Source organism: Schistocerca americana, chromosome 1 (genome assembly GCF_021461395.2).
Source record: "Schistocerca americana isolate TAMUIC-IGC-003095 chromosome 1, iqSchAmer2.1, whole genome shotgun sequence".
NCBI lineage: Eukaryota > Metazoa > Arthropoda > Insecta > Orthoptera > Acrididae > Schistocerca > Schistocerca americana.
Genome location: NC_060119.1, coordinates 633843911 through 633859761, shown reverse-complemented (window position 1 = coordinate 633859761; position 15851 = coordinate 633843911).

The following is a 15851-nucleotide window of genomic DNA, read 5'->3' as shown; positions in this document are numbered from 1 at the left end:
GTCTGAATGTCCGAAGCGCGTCGAGTTTTTTCTTCTGTTTTCGTTTTTTTCACAAGGCGGAACTAACTGAGTCCCTAGTTTACAGCGCAGCTGTACACACTATCAGCGACGAGTAGGACACGCTGAAGAATGTGTTATGGGAGCAGAAAGAGGTTATAGCTTGCGAGAGCCATCTTGAGGCGCTTGACGAATGGCTGTGCCTGTGCTGTGGCGGTCTCTCGTAGTATTTGTCGTTTCTTGCTTGGTACACAGCAACGATCGTAAGTGTCTTGTAGGTCAGTAATATAGTTAGGAGGTATATAGATGTGGTGCTGAGGGCGTCACACCAATGTAGCAGATGTCGAAGTACTGTAATTTACTGAGGAGAAGAAAAGCTTCTAGCTGAGATCAGTATAAAAACTTTATTGGGTAATCGCTTTCGGTAAAGCTAAGTTACCATCTGCAGATCGTCATAAAGGTTATTACAAACATTTTGTGCCAGCTACACCACACAAATCTTTCCATTCAGTCTCCAGGTACATAAAACATGAAACGAGCGATGCGTTGGCACGTAAAAACTAAAATTTCTGCGTATATCACGATTCGCCAAAACATCAATCCCACAAAATAACACGTCATGCATAACTGTCAGTCTTGTGGCGCCCTGGTGGGGATAACGTGGTATGTTATGAGAACGACGTTTTGGTGAACTGTCATGTAAACAGTAATTTTACCTTTGACGTGCCGTACCTGGAAATTCAATGGAAATATTTCGTGTGCTGCTGAAACAAGGTGTTTGTAATGACATTTATGAAGACCTTCAGATTGTAACTTAGTTTAACCGAAACCGATTATCGACAATGAAGTTTCTTTCGTAGCGATCCCTGCTAAGAAGTCCTCCTTTTCCCAAGTGATCACTAGAGATCGCCCACTCGACCTCAACATGAGTAAACTAACGTACGGCTGTTTGCTTTGCCATGCTCATAATATATTTCACACATACGAAATTTTACTCACGAGATCTCTCTTCCTACATAACGCCCGGACCATTTACGCCTCTGGATTATATTAACAGATTATGCTGAGAGGAGCGCGCTGTTTTCCGTAGAACGTCCGACACGGCCCATGAAGTATTTAGCACCGTTGCGGTGGAAATTCCCATCGACAGCGAAGGGATGGTCGGTGTAAATGAAAGTGCAAGTCGTTAGCGGATTCATTTCGAGCACGTCGGCGTGAAATTAACAGCGCCAGTAGTGGGTGGTGGGGGCGGGGGGGGGGGGGGGGGGGGGGGAGCGCAGGCGTGTAGCGCGCGTGACTGATGCAATATTTAAGGGCGAGGCCGCATTTTATATGTGTTGTGCTGCGCTGGCCGCGCTCGCGTGCGCGCACGGCGGGCAGTTTGTCACGCGGCTATGGCCCGTTCCCGGCCCGCTCACAGCAGACCACTGCTCGCTGCCGCCGCGTCCAGGGGGTTCCGCAGCGTCCCGCCTAAAATAATTATGAAGTGCGGCGAGAGTGTGGAACGTCTTGACCGACCACACACTCCTACGGTTCGTGGGAGATACTCACGAGCGTGACCAGACTTGAGTCACTAAATATGTTAACCTCTTTACATATTACTCTTGTACGAGGGCTATCCACAAACTACATTACGTTTTGGAATTAAAAATAAATAAAGTATTGGAAATTTTTTTAATTATATACAGATGAATGCCACACTTAAATACAACTTTTCTACATACTTGCCATTTAAATTAAGGCACTTATCGTAGCGATGGACGAGATTGGAAATTCCTTCGTCGTAAAATTCGGCCGCCTGCGCCTTCAACCACGTGGTTACCTCTTCTTGAAGCTGTGCTTCGTCATCAAAACGCTGCATAGCCAACCACTTCTTCATTGCTGGGAATAAGTGGAAGTCGCTCGGTGCCAGGTCGGGACTGTACGGCGGATGAGGAAACAACTCCCACTTAAAAGATTCGAGAACTTCACGAGTGGCATTTGCCGCGTGGACCCAGGCGTTGTCGTGAATCAGCAAGGTTCAAATGGTTCAAATGGCTCTGAGCACTATGGGACCCAACTGCTGAGGTCATTAGTCCCCTAGAACTTAGAACTAGTTAAACCTAACTAACCTAAGGACATCACAAACATCCATGCCCGAGGCACGATTCGAACCTGCGACCGTAGCGATCTTGCGGTTCCAGACTGAAGCGCCTTTAACCGCACGGCCACTACGGCCGGCAAATCAGCAAGGTCTTTGAGCCCAACTTTCCCTTGCGTTTGTTTTGTACTGCTCTTCTGAGGTTGTGCAGAGTTTGGCAATACCTTTGAGAGTTTATTGTAGTGCCTCTTTCCAGGAAATCCACATAAAATCACACCTTTTCTGTCCCAAAAGACAGTGCCATCACCTTCCTTGCCGACATTGTCTGCATGCTTTTCTTGGGTTTTTGGGGGGAATTTGTGTGCCCCCACTGCATTGACTGCAATTTTGTCTCGCAGTTCACATGCTTAAACCATGTTTCGTCACCAGTAACGATGCGATCGAGTAATGAGTCGCCATCTTTCTCGTAAGCGTCCAAAAACGTGAACGCTGCAGCCATTCGCTGATTTTTGTGAATCTCTGTCAAGATATTTGGTATCCATCTTGCACAAAACTTGTGGTAATCAAGCTTTTCGGTAATGATTTCGTGCAACAAACTTCGTGAAGTTTGTGGAAAACTCATAGAGAGTTACGTTATTGTGAAATTACGGTTTTCACGGACCGCAGCATCGACTTTTTCGACAAGTTCGGCAGTCACTATGCTGGGTCTTCCACTTCGCTCATCGTCATGAACGTTAGTTCGGCCATTTTTGAATTTTATGACCCATTGACGCACTCCATCTTCAGTGATTATGTTGTCCCAATACACTGCACAAAGCTGCCGATAGATTTCTATCGGTGTGCAGTTTTTTGCAGTCAGAAACGTTATTACAGCACGCACTTCACACTTCGCGGCATTTTCAATTAACGCTGACATTTCAAACTGTCACTGTAACTCAACGGAGTACAGCACGAACCTCTCACTAGCACGGCAGGATGCTGACTGAGCGCCGGAATGCCATGACACCAAGATGGCCGCGCTAGCCCCACCTCTAACGGACACAAACCGTATCAAACTTGAAGCGTCTCCAATGTCTTTCTGCATAGTTCTACCACTTCTATACCAACACTCTGCAAGCCACCTTACGGTGTGTTGTTCTCCTCACACACTGATCTATCGTTCCACATTTCAGGTTCACCGATATCGTTCTACTTCTTAATAGTACATTTGCTTGGATGTAAATCTACACTGTGGAAGCCACCTTACGGTATGTGGCTGTACCATTTCCCCCCTTCTCATTTCTCCCTCTTTCGCGTTCATTTCACGACAAGTATGTGGGAGGAAGTAGTTTATTGCCTGACATCTTTTCAAACGTTGTTGTTGTTGTTGTGGTCTTCAGTCCAGAGACTCGTTTGATGCAGCTCTCCATGCTACTCTATCCTGTACAAGTTTTTCATCTCCCAGTACCTATTACAACCTACATCCTTCTGAATCTGTTCAGTGTATTCATCTCTTGATCTTTCTCTGCCCCATGATGACAGCGTGTTGTGTGATGTCCTTAGGTTAGTTAGGTTTAAGTAGTTCTAAGTTCTAGGGGACTGATGACCATAGATGTTAAGTCCCATAGTGCTCAGAGCCATTTTTGAGCCATCTCTTGATCTCCCTCAACGATTGTTACCCTCCACGCTGCCCTCCAGTACGACACTGGTGATCTCTTGATGCCTCAGAATATGCCCTACCAACCCATCCCTTCTTCTAGTCAAGTTGTGCTACAATTTTCTCTTCTCCCCATCCTCATTTAAGTTTTACGTGATTTAACTAAACCGGTCCAGGCAAATGCCGGGATGGCTCCTTTGAAAGGGCACGGCTGACTTCGCTCCCCATCCTTCCCTAATCCGATGAGACCGATGACCTCGCTGTCTGGTCTCCTTCCCCAGACAACCCAACCCCAAACTCTTCTCTCCAATTCTATTCAACACCTCCTCGTTAGTTATTTTATCTACCCACCTAATCTTCAGCATTCTTCTGTAGCACCACATTTCGAAAGCTTCTATTCTCTTCTTGTCGAAACTATTTATCGTCCACGTTTCACTTTCATATGTGGCTACACTCCATACATATACTGACAGAAACGACATCCTGACACTTAAATCTATACTCGATGTTAAGAAATTTCTCTTCTTCGGAAACGCTTTCCTTGCCATTGCCGTTCTACATTTTACTTCCTCTCTACTTCGACCATCATGAGTTATTTTGCTCCCCAAATAGCAAATCTCATCTACTACTTTAGGCATCTCATTTCCTAATCTAATTCCCGCAGCATCACATGATTTTATTGGACTACATTCCATTATCCTCATTTTGCTTTTGTTGATGTTAATCTTATATCCTCCTTTCAAGACACTGTCCATTCCGTTCAGCTGCTCTTCCAGGTCCTTTGCTGTCTCGGACGTATGCTCTCGGAATTCCACCAGTGAGAAAAGACGCCTCTCTTATAGCTACTGCCACTCGAGTTTGTTCAGTGTCTGTAACAATTCCGCACGATCACGTGATGAAACTCTTCCTTCGATCTTCTCTACCTCTTCTCTTAGTCCTACTCGTTAAGGATTCCATACTGATGAAGACTACCCAAGTATTGGTCCAACACGTGTTTTTTTAATTCTTCTTTTTCTTTCGTGGATCAGTTACATTTTTTTAAGATTCCCCCAATTAATTTCAGTCTGGCAGCCGTTTTTCCTACAGTTTGCTTTACGCAGCCCTGTCACTTCGCATAACTCTGGACGGCTACTCCTAGGTACTTTGCAGTTGCTAATGTCGCCACTGATCTTTCACCCATAGCACAATGAAACAGTAACGGCCGGTATTTTACTTTTATTTAAAGACAGGATAAACTGCCAGCCTCTGCACAAATCATGTTAGCTCTGCTCGCCAGACGCAATTGTGTCCGTTGTTATTACAGTGTAGGTGAGAACTCACGAAACTGCTCAGCCTTTTTTTCGAATTACATTCTTACTACCATCCCATCTCCAATTATTATATCGCTCTCTTGTTCGGTTTGAGGAAATCCAACGCAGAACACTTTTGGCGACTCCATCAGTAGCAGGCTTCTCGAATTTACGTGTGTCGATCTTCTTGGTTAAATTTGTGCTAATTATCACGGACACGGAACAACGCATCAAATATTTATCTTGACAGTTATTTGTCAGCACAATCTACCCTGCTACATCCTTACAATATTCTCATACTGTATATTTAACCTGTATATTTAATTTGCTTATGTTGTCAAAACTATTGTTAGTAATATCTAATACCTAATGGCATGTGCACAATTATTTATACTCAACTCCGTTTGGCTATTCATGCCCCAAAAATGTTTCTTTGACACCGGAAGCGCCAGGTGAAGGATACTGGCCAATGGAAGGTCCAGCAAAAGCGCCAGAGCCTGTGAAAGGTTATTCCGTGAAGTATTAACAGATATTCTACCATCCAGTTCCTTCTTTTTGTCAGTGTTTTAAATAAATTCTTTTTCCTCGTTAATTCTGCGGAGATCCTCCCCATTCCTCGCCTGATCAGTACACCTAATTTTCAACTTTCTCCTGTAACACCACGTCTTAAATGATTCAATTCTCTTCTGTTCCCGTTTTCCCACAGTCCACTACTCACTACCATACAATGCTGTGCTCAAAACGTACATTCTTATAAATTTCTTCCTCAAATTAAGGTCTATATTTGATATTAGCAGACTTCTCTTGGCCAGAAATGCCCTATTTGCCAGTACTAGCCTGCTTTTTGTCATACTTACTCCTTTCGTCATGTATTTCTTGCTGCATCGGTAGCAGAACTACTTAATCTACTTCGTGATCACCTATCCTGAAGCTTCTCGGTGTGCTCATTTCTACTGCTTCTCATTATCTTCGACTTTCGCCGATTTACTCTCAATCCATATTTCATACTCACTAGACTGTTCATTCCATTCAGCAGAACATGTAACTCTTCTTCACATTCACTGAGAATAGCATTGTCGTAAGCGAAACCTATCATTGATATCCCTTCATCTTGATTTTTAATTCCACTCTTCAAGCCTCACTTTTATTTCTGCCATTGCTTCTTCACTGTACAGATCGAACAGTATGGGCGAAAGACGACATCCCTGTCTTACACCCTTTCCAGTCCGATCACTTCGTTCTTGGCCTTCTACTCTTAGAGTTGCCCCTTTCTTCTTGTACGAGGGTGAGTCAAATGAAAACCTTAAATTTGTAATAACAAATCGAAATTTCGCGCCGTTATGCTGTAAGTTGGTAAGCGTGCTACAAACAGCGTGCAGAATGGCCTCTAGGAGGCAGCATAGTGCAGATGCACACATACCATCGCAGTATCAGTATAAAGATGGCCACCCCGCTTGCGACTTGCACCAGGGAAGAACAGCGTTCTGTTATTTGGTTTTTGCTTAGTGAAGGTGTGAAACCTGTTGAAATTCATCGATGTATTGTATATTACCCGTATTTCCCTATATCTTATCCCTATTTTTGCCAGAACCTGAAACATCTCATACCGTTTGACATTGCCGGACACTTTTCCCAGGTTGACAAATCCTATGAACATGTTTTGGTTTTTCTTCATTACCAACCGCAAAGTCAGGACTCCTCTCGGACGCCTTTCCTTTCCCAAAACCAAACTGATAATCATCTAACACATTGTCTATCTTCTTTTCCATTCTTTTGTATGTTAATCTTGTTAGCAATTTGGAATCATGAGCTGTTAAGCTGATTTGTGCGATAAACCTCGTAATGTCCTCCCTTGCAAGGTACGGAATTGTGTGGATGACGTGTTCCGAAAATCAAATGGTAAATCTTCATTCTCATACATTCTACACATTCTGCAACTTCCCCAGCGAGTTAAGCAATTCTGATGGAATGTTATCTAGCATTCTGCCATATTTGATCCTTTAAACTCTGACTACAATACTGGATTCCATCTCTCCTGTCTCCTCGCCGTGGATTCCTTGTATCACGCTCTGCACCTATCTGCCCTCTCCTCTGTTTTAACAGTGAAATTCCCGTTGCACTATTACCGTTAATACCCTTGCTTTTAATTGCAACGTTTTCTATATGCTAAGTCACTCCTTCCGACAGATTCCTTCGCAGTTACTTTCCATGTCCTGTGTTTTTATTTCAAACTTCTGTGATCGTCCTTTTTAAAGATTCCCATTCCTCTTCAAATCCAATTGCCTACTGAGCTAATCCTTACTGCAGTATATACAGCCTTAGAGAACTTCAAGCCTATACCTTCATTCCTTAGTCCTTCCGTATCCTACTTCTTTCCGGAGTGATTCTTCCTGACTAGCCTCTTAAACTCCACCCTATTCCTTACGCCTTACAATACAGTATCTGATTTCGGAATTTCTGCCTGACCGAGATATAATCTGAAATCTCCCCGTATCTCACCTCTTTCTCCAAGTATATCTCCTCAAAAAAATGTTCAGATGTATGTGAAATCTTATGGGACCTAACAGCTAAGGTCATCAGTCCCTAAGCTTACACACTATTTAATCTAAATTATCCTAAGGACAAACAGACACATTCATGTCCGAGTGAGGACTCGAACTCCGCCGGGACGAGCCCCGCAGTCCATGATTGCAGCCCCTTAGACCGCTCGGCTAATACCACGCCGCTATATCTCCTCCTGTTGTGATTCTGGAACAGAGTATTCGCTGTTGCTAGCTGAAATTTATTGGAGAACTCAATTAGTTCTTCTCCTCTCTTATTTCTGCTATCAAGCCAATATTCTACCGTAACCCTTTCTTCTACTCTTCCCCTACAAAAGCATTCCAACGTCCCTTAAGTACTGAATTACCCGTTCCATACTCTCATAAACTTTCTCTTGCTCTTCTTCTTCAGCCTGCGACGTCGACGTGTGCACCATACCTACGGTTGTCAGCACTGGTTTGCTGTCGATGCTGGTGTGAACAATCCTCAATCCTACCCCTGAACAGTTCATAGTAACTCACTCTCTTCTCTACCTTCGTATTCATAACTAATTCTACTTTCATTTTATTGCAAGAGCTTTATGTTCTGTTGGCTGAAAGCTTTGCTCCCAGAGGGACGTTCAATAAGTAATGCAACTTCTTTTTCTAAAAGGAGGGTAGTTTTATTCAAGATTCTAATATATTATGTTATTCCCTAATCTTATGGTTACACAACACGGTTTTCCAACATAATCCCTGTTCGATGCAACGGCCCTGAGCCAGCATACTTAGAGAGCCTGTGTGTCAGCAGGTATCACTTTAATGGTTGACATTGGGGCCAGTGTCTTTCTGCTTCAATAACCTCCCCATCATCCACATACTTCATTCCGTGGAGTGTATCCTTCACTTGGGCAAACTGATGAAAGTCGGAAGGCAAGAATGCGGGCAATAGGATACACGTGGAAGAATAGTCCAACGAAGTTATGTGAGCTCCTCTCGGGTGCGCAGGCTTTTGAGAAGGCTTCCGTTGTCATGTAGAAGCATTTTTGTAGCGATGAACGCACTAAAGTTGTTTGTTCGATTTCCTGAGGGTTGCACCGTACACTTCAGAATCGATCATGTCATCTCGAGGAAGAACATCAAACAGGATAACCCATAAGACCATCGCCATGAGTTTACTGGCTGAGGGTGCTGGCTTGAACTTTCTCTTCGGAGGAGAGATGGTTTGGTGCCAATTCACGGATTGCTTGTTGTTTGCGGTTCTAACTGATGAACCCGTATTTCATCGCTTGTGACGGTATTCGATAAAAAATTGGCACAGTCAGCCTCGTAACATGCAAGCTAATCCGCATAGATGGTCCTTCGTTGTCCCTTATGTTCGTCGCTTAAATGGCGAGGAACGCAGCGGGAGGATGCCTTTGAGTAACGCAGCTGGGGTACGTGTGTGTCTGCACGTTCAGTTGAGGAGCGAGGCGTTGGACTGATCGATTACCTCAAATGAGAGTATCCGCACATTCCAATATTGCGATAGTGACACCTGTTTGCGGCCAGCCGGCACTCCGCAGATGGATTAGTTTGCACGGCAATGTTGGGACGATGACAGACGCCTCACCCGACGATTCACCGTGCTTTTGCTCACTTCAAGGTTTCCTTAGACATTCTGCAAGGGGCCATGAATATCTGTGATGCTCTGATTTTCCGACAAACGAACAGTTCTCCGATAAGAGCGCACCTCCGTTAAGGAAGCCATTTTAAAGGCTACGTATAATCTCGCAACCTACTGGAATTTCATGAAATTATTAGGGCTCAATCGGGAATGTTCCATGACGTGCCACAACAAACTCGGCATTTTCCACCCGAAATTTGCTAAGGAAGAAAAGTGTTGAGTTATACAGGTTGTAAATTTAAAGTTGACAAACCAGAATAACTCGAAAAATAAGCTTCACACGAAAAAATGTGTAGAACCCAAAGTTGTGTATTTTCGAGGGGACATCTGCTGGTGCTAAAATTAGATCGTCACCCCAACCGCCTGGGGGTGGAGCGGGAGGCATTTTTTAAATTTCAAACGGAACCCCCATTTTTCATTGCAGAATCAGATTCTACATAAAAAGCTACGTACATTTTGTCTTAAACATTTGTTTTGATTCTTGGTAGTTGACGCTATAACTCAAGAAAATCCATGTTCTCATTTTTGCGTAGAAAAACGTTACGGATAAGTAAAAAATACTTGCGTCAACACACGTAAAACTAATTCCTCTCTCTGAAACCCCACCCTATCGGGAGAGTTTTAGATTTAGCGAATCAAAATTTACGAAGTAAATAAGTATTTTTTATTCATCCGAAACCATTTCCAAGCAAAAATGAGAACGTGGATTTCCTTGAATTACAGCTCCAACTAACAAAAATTAGAACAAATGTTTGAGACAAAATATACGTAGTTTTTATGTAGAATCTGATTCTACAATAAAAAAAATGGGGGTTCCCATTTGAAATTTTAAAGTTGCCTCCCGCCACACCCCCCGCGGGCTGAGGTGGGGAGTTAATTTTAGCACCAGCAGATGTCCCTCTCGAAAATAATCATCTTTGAACTCCACACAATTTTTTGTGTGAAGCCTATTTTCCGAGTTATTGTGGTTTGTCAGCTTAAAATTTACACCTTGTATAATGAACGCCATCGTAAATAAACTAAATGCTAGTTGCGCTCTAAGTCTGCGCAGCCGCGCAACCCAAACCCCATTCCACTTAAATTCCACGCTACGTCAATGAATTGAATTTAGGTCAGAAACACTGTTCAAATTCCCACAGCCACGAGGTCGAACAACAAAAGTATACATATGTAAAAGAAAAAGCAGGACGCGTTCCTCGTAATCTCCCATAAACACACAAGCTGTCTCACCTGGACGGGCCATACTGTGCAGTTGTGAGCAGCCCTGGTGAGGCGGCCGTTAGTAAGTACCTGGATCGTGTCGCAGACACGCCCAATGGGACGGAGCAGTGCGCTGCGCCGACAACAGCGGCGCCGCCGGGTCCCCCGGGGAGCGGCCGTCCCGCCGCCGCGCCGATACACAGTGTGGCAGCCCACCCTACTGCTGGTCACTGCAGTCCCGCCCGATACGAGTGGGCCGCCGGCCGCCGGCTGCGGGCGGATTTGGCACCGCCTTATCGACGCAGCGCAGCGCAGGGCCCGCTGCGGCCACTTACCCCGGACACTCGCCCCGGGCCAGCGATCTGCGGAAGCCGGCTGACCCGGTCGCCGGCGCCAAAATAAATAAACAGCCGCCGACCGCTCTTCTCGCCTGTGCTGCTCTCTCCAGCCAACTCACCAGGCCGGCCCGTGCGATGGAAGGGTAAAATGTTTCTCTCCTCACACAGAGATGGTGGTCTAATCGATGGCGTTCTGATAGCTTCATTATTTATCGTAGATCGGTTGAGCAACGAAAGGTACCTAACGACTGGAAAAAAGCTCAGATCATTCCCGTTTTTAAGAGAGATTGTAATGTAAGATGGCAAGAACTATGCCCCTTACATGAAGTCATTAAAAATCAGCTAACTCACAATGTGCGAACAGTAAGGCTGAACAAAGAAATGACTGACAAGGCACAATGCATCTTGTAGAGGGTATAGTATGGACGAATTGAAATAATTAATCTCAGGTGATGGTTTTAAAGTAATTCACACGACATGAAAACTTTGTGGAAATGCATCGATTTACTGGAGGCTGGTATACCCCAGGGAAGTACTCAGAATTGACCGTGGTCGCCGGGGGAGCGGCTAAGGCAAGCGACAATAGGCAGTTTAGGGCGGCTCAAGCTCTGAGAAAGCGGTAACGGGGCACGGCCTCCAGCCACCTTAAGATGAGTGACAGCATGGGTGGTTGATCCCGACTCCATGCTGGTGTACCCCGAAGCAGACAGAGAACTTGTACTGAAACACGTATGTTGTGTGGCGGCGATGGCGAGGCATTGCAGAGTCTCTGACCAGAGAGCTGTTTGTCGTTCCTAGTCTGCGCTTGACCGCGCGAGAGTTCAGTTCAGATCCGAGATGACGTAGTCTGTGGTAGTAGCGCGCGAGAGATAGTCGCAGTTGTGTGTGAGCAGTCGGCGGGCGTCGACATGGCATTCTGGTCAAGAGATTCTGCAATGCCTCGCCATCGCCGCCACGTTGTGTGTGAGCAGTCGGCGGGCGTCGACATGGCATTCTGGTCAAGAGACTCTGCAATGCCTCGCCATCGCCGCCACACAACATACGTGTTTCAGTACGCCTGTTGATAAATGTCAGTCGTCCTGTTCTCAGTGAAACATGCGAGGAAGCCGCGCAAAGCTACTGTGGAGCGGGCAACAGAGGTCAAAATATGCGTGTTCGTGACTATAGCAACTTCACGCTGAGTTCACGGTCCGCAGAGTCTGAAGTAAATCAGGTGAAGAGCGACAGAATGAAATACGCCATCCTCCAATGGGAACATAGGACCGAGGAATTTGAAGTACTCTCCTGGGAGTCAGAATTCCGCAAAAATTGGTGTTTGTGCAGACGCTAACCTTGATGGGTGGCCTGGGAGGAGCTAAATAACAGAAGTTGAGAGGAAGGGAAATTTTGTGGGAATTTGTTCACTTCCCAGAGCAGGCATTGGTCGGCACCGGGAAGCGACACATAATTAACGCGACTTGCGCTGCAATTGACGTAAGTGATTTTGCTGGAGGGGAAACTGAGGTGAAGAGCAGACTGTTTGAAGTCTCCGTAGAGGCCTTCCATTCCCAGCTTGCCTAGAGTGCGGACGTGGCGTTCTTTACCCTGCTTGCCTGAGAAAGGGTGAGCATCTCTGCAGTTTAGGACTTAGCAAATGGAACGATTGACCTTGGAGATAGAAAGTTTTCGTTCAGCTATGTACTGAGCAAGATAGCTAGGAGTGAATAGACGAGCTCAGCCTTGCAGCACCATGAGGTCGGCCGACGTCCACACAACGACGCCGCTCCACCACGCTGTATTCAGTGATATTGCGCCCGCTCCGGCCACTGATTAATTTGATGGATCACATCGGCAAAGTTTCCTCGAGGATTTCATGGACCGCGTATTGTAGAATTCTTCTCGCACTTCGCATTACGCCTGGGTCAGTCGATAGGAATTACTTTTGGGTTGTCGCGCTTTACTCCACGCAAACGCAATTTATTGCCACTGCCTGACAGGAGAGTTTTGTAATGTGATGATTGAAGATCGGGAGCTAAAAAATAAATTTGTGCTAATCGGCTGCATCTGTTTTCAATCAAGTATTTTGAATCTCAAGTCACTTCCTTAATTAATTTTATGTTCAACATTTGCATGTGGTGTTCAATAGCTGAATATAACAAAAATGTGCACCCCTTTTTAATTAAAAGTGATCAATTCTGAATAAATTAATGTCAATACTGCCACCGCAGTTCAATCAGGAGTCACAGGGCCATATTACTTTTTTGCGTTATCCGATATTGTGGCAGTTTTGCACTCACTGTTGATCTGTTAGTCGATTAGTTGGGGTGAACACACGCCAAAACCAGCTAAGTGACGGGTGGGGTGTTACAGTAAGACAGATCCACACAATTATAGACCCACATCGTTGACGTCTAACTGTTGTAGAATTATGGAACATGTTTTATGCTCAAGAATTATGACGGTTTTTGGAGGATGAAAATCTCCTCTATAAAAATCAATATGGATTCCGCAAACAGAGGTCCTGCGAAACTAACCTCGTTCTGCTCCTCGGTCTAATCCATAGCGCAGTGGACAACAGCGCTCAGGTTGAGGCGGTGTTCCTTGATTAAAAAAAAAAAAAAAAAAAAAAGGTTCAAATGGCTCTGAGCACTATGGGACTTAACTAAATTTCTGAGGTCATCAGTCCCCTAGAACTTAGAACTACTTAAACCTTACTAACCTAAGGACATCACACAGAATCATGCCCGAGGCAGGATTCGAACCTGCAACCGTAGCGGTCGCGCGGTTCCAGACTGAAACGCCTAGAACCGCTCGGTCACAATGGCCGGCCCTGGATTTCAGTAAGGCATTTGACAAACTCTCACATTGCCGTTTGATGAAAAAAATGTTTACAGAAGAAAATATGACGTTACGGAGTATCGGAGCAGACTTGTGACTGGATACAAGACTTTCTTGCAGATACAACTCGACACGTCGCTCTTAACGAGAAATCCACTACTGTACACCTACACTATCGATGGCAAACATCTGGAGACAGCTTAACTATCCAGAGCGACCTTAAGTGGAATGACCAGATAAAAAAGATAGTGGGAAAAGCAGATGCTAGAGTCAGATTCATCTGAAGAATCTTAAGGAAATGTAACTCATGCACGAAGGAAGTAGCTTATAAGGCCCTTGTTCGCCATATTCTTGAATATTCTTCATCTATCTGGGATCCCTATCAATTAGGAATGATAGAGGAGATAGAGAAGATCCAACGAAGAGCGGCGCGGATCGTCACGGGATCGTTTACGTGGCGAGAGAGCGTTATGGAGATGCTAAAGAAACTCCACTGGCACACGTTACAAGGGAGGCGTTGGGCATCACGGAGAGATTTACTAGTGAAATTTCGCGACAGAACTTTTCAGGAGGAGTCGGACAACTGATTACTTCAACCCATATACATATCGCGTATTGTCCACGAGGAGAAAATTTGTGAAATTAGATCCACTACAGATGCTTACCGACAATCATTCTTCCCACGCATTATTCGCGAGTGGAACAGGGTTGGATGGATCAGATAGTGGTACCGAAAGTATCCTCCGCCACACGCCATTAGGTGGCTTGGGGTGTATGATGTAGATGCAGATATGGTGAGAGACTTCATATAATCTGTGGACTTGGAAACAACGTTCGACAGTGAAAAATGGTGTAAGACGTTTGAAAATCTCAGGAAAACAGGTGTAAGTTATAGGAAAAGAGGGTGTAAATATGGAAATTGTACTTGCTCCGGTAGAATTAAACGTCACTACTGTTTGTAAGCTATTATTTTTCTTATTTTTGACCCAGTCACTTTTTTATGATACAATCATATCTGGTCTCAGCCTTCAAAGGCCATCCCCATCACTCAAATCATATAGCTATCCAGCGGTGGTGTGTAGATGTACGAAGCTATATTGGCACCTGACAACAGCGTCCAGGTGCTTCAGTTTCATATTCAGGTTTTGTAGGAGCCACCATACACGGATAAGACCATCACGTTTTGTATGAAAAGACGACGTTGTGCCATTCGTGTGTCCTATGTTGTAAGTGTCGTAAGTGTCGGCGCGGCACTCTGCTGACGCGTCAAAGGGTAATGCTTGCCCTGCTACCGAGCGAGGTGGCGCAGTGGTTAGCACACTGGACTCGCATTCGGGAGGACGACGGTTCAATCCCGTCTCCGGCCATCCTGATTTAGGTTTTCCGCGATTTCCCTAAATCGCTTCAGGCAAATGCCGGGATGGTTCCTTTGAAAGGGCACGGCCGATTTCCTTCCCCTTCCTTCCCTCACCCGAGTTTGCACTCCGTCTCTAATGACCTCGTTGTTGACGGGACGTTAAACACTAATATCCTCCTCCTCCCTCCTCCTCTTGCCCTGCTGGCTGTCCGTGGTTCTCCAGATTTCCTCGCACTGCCCGTACGAATACACGCGTTGCTGCAAACATGCTTATCTCCTGACTCAAGCCACCTGACGTGGCTGTACGTTCCAGCACTGCGGGGAAAACAGTATGCATCCTCTATGTCAGGCTCGTCCAAACTGTGCCCCTGGGGCGCTAGCACCCGCGATCGCCCGCGGCCAGCGCCCCGGGCGAATTCGTATGTTGCTGCAGTGGCCGAGCCGTGCCGCTTAGCTGGCCGTGCGGACCGCCCGAACACCAGCCGATAGATATATTTGTTCGCCCGTTTTCCCTTCGGGCAGAGGACGTCTCACAAGTGTTTCAACTAGAGCTGATTGACCTACAGTGCCATATCCACCTGAAGGACCGCTTTCTTATGTGTAAAACTTTGGATGACTTTTACAGCTGTCTTCCACGAGAGAAATATCCTCTTTTGCACAAGCACGCGGCCAAAGTTCTCCCAATGTTTGGTTCCACTTATATTTGTGAGCGCTTTTTCTCTCTGTTAAAGCTTGCTAAAACTAAGAACCGTTCATTTCTTGGCGATAAAAAATTGACTAATTATTTGAGGTTAGCAGTCTCACGGAATATTGTACCAAGCATAGACAAAATCGTTTCCTCGAAAAAGAAAAGCGTGTAAATTTTCTTCTTTTACAATGTTGACCGTAAGAATTAGAGAGCTTTATAACCTTAATTCTATTTTAATAAGTTTTCAAACTTGGTCAGTTAAAG